The sequence below is a fragment of the Corylus avellana genome, chromosome ca3, assembly GCF_901000735.1.
Source record: "Corylus avellana chromosome ca3, CavTom2PMs-1.0".
In the NCBI taxonomy this organism is placed as follows: Eukaryota; Viridiplantae; Streptophyta; class Magnoliopsida; order Fagales; family Betulaceae; genus Corylus; species Corylus avellana.
This window is the reverse complement of record NC_081543.1, coordinates 34,524,868-34,530,581: the sequence shown is the minus strand read 5'-3', so window position 1 is coordinate 34,530,581 and position 5,714 is coordinate 34,524,868.

Genomic DNA, 5,714 nt, shown 5'->3' with positions numbered 1-5,714 from the left:
TATATCACATTATTTACTTTTTTATTACTATTCAAATAAAAAAAAAAAATACAAGACAAAACTTTTTCACTTTTCAATACAAAAAAATTTAAAACTTTATACTACATCAATCAACGTCAGCTACAATAACAAAGGCAAAATGGTTTGCCAAACATCCCCGTTGTCACTTGTTTGTTGTGCTCTCAACACAAACGTGACTTGAATCTATTTCTTCTTGCATAATCTCAAGCGAAATTTTATTGCTTTTACAATTTCTCTTTCAAAGTTTAAAAACTCGTAACTTAGTGTATCAAACTTAAAAAATTTGCAATCTCACGTTTCCCATTAAGATTTTGGGTTAAATTAGAAGGTAAAATGTCAATTACCTTTAAATTACAATTATTTTTCTTTTCGAAATACATAGGTATTTTTGAAATTTATCACCCCTCTATTAGGATTTAACAGAAAATTTCAACGAATAGGTAATGTTGCAAATTTTTTTAAATTTTAATACACTAAATTGAGAGTTTTAAAACTTTTCTTAAAAAAAAAAAAAAAATTGCAAAAGTGAAAAAAGAAAAGAAAAGAGGAGTTAAATCTGCTCCTTTGATGCTTTGAAGGCCTTAAATCCACTTTTTTCAACTCATTTTGTCACCAATATAACCTAGAGCTCTCTCTCTATATATATATGCTATAGTCTATAGAGATCTTCCCATGGCCATGAATCAAACCCCCACTGCTCGAGAACAAGTTGCCAGCAGCATCTACATATACATACAAATGCATTCCATAATTGGAAATTCCTTATGCAAAAATCATTAGGGACTAATATTTGAAGAAAGTTTCCTACAATAATATAGTTTATAAGAAATTTCTATTAGTTAATATGTAACTCTCTGATTAACCCCTCTTGTTATGGGTGGTGATCTTATGGGCCTCTTTCTAAGATAGTTTGTGTGGAGATTTTGATGGGCTTGTACGTGTGATGTGTACCCTGGCCTACTCCAATTATGAAATCTACTTTCATTATCCACATCTATATTAATATTCCAATATATATATATATTGTAATTTTTCTTAAAAAGATATTTAAGCGCTAAATTATTACTTTTATACATTTAGAGCTTGAGTTTATAGTAAGATTTATGTATCTTGACTCAAGTATCTACAGAGCTTTAGAGTAGTATAAGAATAATCAATAAATTAAATTGGGTACTTAATGATTAACAAATAGTAAATTAAAGTAACAAATGATTTATAACTTTAATTTGATTACGGATTATTTCGTGAAGGGGTCAAATACAATTATAAGATGTCATTGAGAGTTTTGATTAATCAAAATAAATATTATAGCGTAATTATAAATTGAGTGGAATAAAATGTATTAATAGTAACATAGAACAAGTAATGAGTTGACAAATGTTCTAGGCCTTTGGAGCCAGTCGATTCTCAAGCTGATTACTCTCAAGTGTTTGACCAAATTATACAATGACACTCCCCCCATTGATCGTGTATGTGTAAGTGGTATATACTATGTTTGCTTTATCTTATGCTATGCTTTCATGATACTCGTTCTTGGAAATTTTTCGTTCTATCTTTGAGATATAACAACTTGAGTCAGGATCCCCGGTGATCGCACAACCTTTACACATGGGGTGTAATAGTATGTAAGACCACATAGCAAGTGAAAAGACGTAGCTTAATGATAATTATTTTGAAAAGTAAATTTTTATGTTTATGATCAAATAAGAAAAACTTTTGAAATTCTAAAAAAAGTAAAATAAGTAAGATTTTTTGCTATGTGCTAGTAATGATTAGCTTAACCTTTTGGGATAACTGGTAATTTAACTTGGTATCAAAGCCAAAGGTCTTTGGATCGAATCTTAACTTCGTCAATTCACTCTTCATTTAAATTAAATATTTCACTTGTTGGGTCTCAGTTATTAGAAGGGAGTTTGAGCTCACACATGAGGGGGAGTGTTAAAGTAATGATTAAGTGATTAAATTTACCTCTTCTTATTAGTTTAAGCTTTTAGGACAACTGACAATTTAACACTATGAAAGAATTTCATAAACTTTTGAAAAAATTAGAGTTATCTTATTTCATTTTTATGTATTCATTAATTTTCCAAACTCACCCCATTTTTCAATTGATATAAATCATAATAATGTAGAAAGTCAAGGTAATTAGTAACCAAAGCGAGTCTTGACAATATTTTAAAATAGGGTTAATAACTTTTTGGGTACCTGAGTTTTGATCATGAGGTTTTTTAATTTCCTCCTAAGTTTTAAAACATGACAAAACTAGTACTTCACATTTTAGAAAAGACCGAATCACAACTTATAGTTTGAAAAATTCTATGGGAGTGGCCGACCACCCTTAGTTTGACCTTAGTCAGCCATCCCCAAGGCCGGTCTGGGGGTGGCTAAGGGCCACGGTGGCCGAACCATCCCTAGTGGGTGGTTCGGCCACCCCTGGCCTTGAGCCACCCCTAAGGTCAAACTGAAGGCGGCTGGCTCGCCATAGAATTTTTCAAATTGGAAGTGGTGATTCGGTCTTTTTCAAAATCTGAGGTACTAGATTTGTCTTTTTTAAAACCTAGGGAGGAAAAAATAAAAACATTAAAACTCAGGTACCAAAAAAGTTATTAACCCTTTAAAATAAGTGTATGGTGACACAAAGTAATTAATAAAGAGTTTTCACTCACAATGGTTAAGTTTTATTTTTATTTTTATTTTTATTTTTTTAAAGTGTCATGGATTAATAGCTTAGTTAAAACTCTTTTGAAGTATTAAAAGAATTTTATTTTCATTTATTGGAGTTACTAATGAGTTTATAAATCTTATACTGCTCAATTGAGAGCACATAATCACTGCCTTGGTTCCTTTATGGGATTACGGTGTGATACAAACTACTCTTGTCCATTTGAAGGTTGCCAAACTGCCTCATAATCATTGGGGGGTGGCATCTTAGTAGATTTAGAGGGGACCGAACTGCTCACAATCGTTGGTCAAGGGTGAAACCCTTTTTTGGCAAAAGGGGTGGCCTCCATTTATTTTATATGTTTTATAATTATTTTTTGTTGTAAATGACGCGTGTCACAATATAATTGTTTCCCACATGATACTCTTACCATTTTCATCTAAATTTTGGACCGAAGTTAGGTTTAATGACCTATTTGTGTTTTTTACTTTTTCTTTTTTTAATTGAATTGGAAAAAAGAGTTTTAGGGAAGAATTTTTCTCTTTCTTGATCTAAATGGAAAAGAGAATGTGAGATCCTTTGAGAATGCTTTCAAAAACAAAATGGCAAACGACCCACTTAACAAGATCATGTGCACGAAAATTTGCATGACGACACTTTCAAAGCGTTCCAACTTTGAACTTCAAGAAATTATTTGCAACTCACTTAAACCACATAGAGTAATTTTATATATGTTTGTTTTTTTAATTTTATTAAATTGATAAGCTTTAATCACCAGAAAATACGGTCAAATGACATTATCAACTTAATTAGAAATTAATTTTTAATTGACAACTTAGATTTGGAATATTGGTTATCCATTAAACTCTTCATTTGTCTATTCTTCTTTTGGCCACTAGTCCTTTTTTTTTTTTTTTTTTTTTTTTTTTTTTTTTTTAATTTGGCAAAAAAATAAAAGAAAAAAGAAAAAGTTGTCTCTAACAAAAGGGGAAAACGGTGCATTAAGGTCTATGGAAAATTGGAAAATACGTCCCGAAAAAAGGTCTTTCGAAACCGGGTTTTCCTAAGAACCGGAACTCGAAGCCAGATTTATAAGTATTTTCTTCCATTAAATAATTACACAGATTTTATTTTTTCTTTTTTCTTTGGTACCAATAATTACTTTGAGAACGGAAACAAGGAGACTTCATTAAACCAAGGCATTATAGGCATAGTTCTTCTTGATCCATTTGATGCTCCCAAAGCCTCTTCTCTCTCTCGCTCTCTCCGTGCAACAAAACCCAGGTTAGCTTTGAACCCAATTCATCAAAAATTTCATAAACCAAAGCCTTAATTCACGCGTGTGTTGTCGCTTCGCTTTCATTTGATGGAATTTCTGCACGTCTGCGTATGTGTGTACTGTAATTCAATTCTGTTGGGCTGTCACTTTTTCATTCTCTCATTTTACCTAACAAAGTTTTGGAAAATTATGTCGGACCCATGTGCTTTGCTTTGAGTCCAAGAGCTTTGTTGCATTGTGTTATGTTTTTTCTTTTCTTTATATTTCTTTTTTTGAAAATTTTTATTGATGGGTATGGGATTTAATGTGTGCTTCGTGTATGATTTTGCGGGAGAGTTCATGGGTCGATTCATTTAGTGCATATGTTGCTTCAGATTTGGTATTTGGAGCCAACATTTGGGTTTATAGAGACCCATTTGGGGTTGTGTGAATTTGGGATTGTGAATTGGTAGTGGGTTTTGGAGAATGTGGGAATGTTGTGGCATTCGGCTTGAGTTCGTGTTTCAGCATTGTTCTGTTTGATGTTTTAGATTTGTGTAGTTGGTGAGTGAGGAGAGAAAGGGTTCCTTGTGAAGATGGCCGATGCGGCAGGGTTTATAGAGGCTGCAGGATCAAGATTTGGTTCGTTGGAGTTGATTGGGAGAGGATCATTTGGCGACGTCTATAAAGGGTAAGCGTTATTGGTGCCATTTTTCTTCTTAATCACTCTGTATTGTAATACACATTTGCTTTCTTGGTGAACTTGTAAGTGAATTTTATGTCGTGCTATTGGTTTTGCCATCTATTCAAGGTTGTGAGATCCCCATGATTGTTGCTTTTGCAGAATAGTGATCTTTTGTTTCCCTCCTCCCCTTGCAAGAACAGGATGGAGGGTGAGATCATTAGTTCATGACCCAACTTTAAATTTATTTAAAGTGGCATCATGATAATTCTATATAACATGCACTAATTTTTTTTTAAAAGTGATGATCTTATAATTAAATCATAAGTAACAAGCAATTCATTGAAGAAACGTAGAGGCACAATGCCCAAGTACACGGGCTGTACACAAGAGAGAACAATTATGTAGTAATATAATTTGTGAATATTTTTTTTTCCCTAATACAGTATAATACAAAAGCAGGAACTTGTTTCTTATTTAGTATGTTGCCCAGTGAGAATAAAAAGAGCCTAAAATGAATCATGTTTCTCTCTGATTTAGGCCAAACTAAAGTGTTAATCCATAAAGTTAAATTTGCCGTGCACTGTTCAATTTTAATCTACATTTAGGAGCTGGCAGTACAAATTATCACTCTGAGCACTTGATTGTTGGGCCTGGCACCCATTCTCAGTCATTGCGCTAGTGGTTAGTTTATTGACTTGCATTTTCCATTTCAATCTGGTAGTTCAATTACCCAAAGCTTGTACCAATCACATCGAACAGTATAAGGTTGAATTAGTGGCTCAGGTTACGTTGTGTATTAATCATATTGTAGGATCCATGGTTGGACCAGTCGCACTCATGTTAACTTTCCATAGTTATGAAGTCATCAGATCATTGATATAGACATGTGATCAGTGTATAAATATTTTGGTTGCTTAGGACACAACAAAAAACCAGTAACTTACCTGTTTTCTAAGTGATTAAATATGCCCCCTTTTTTGAGATTAGGTAATGATGTTGTCAAGAGATTATGTGCACACTTTTGGATTTGAGTGATTCGTTTGTGTCCTTTAACAACTATGTAAATTATGTTTGCACTGTTAATTAAT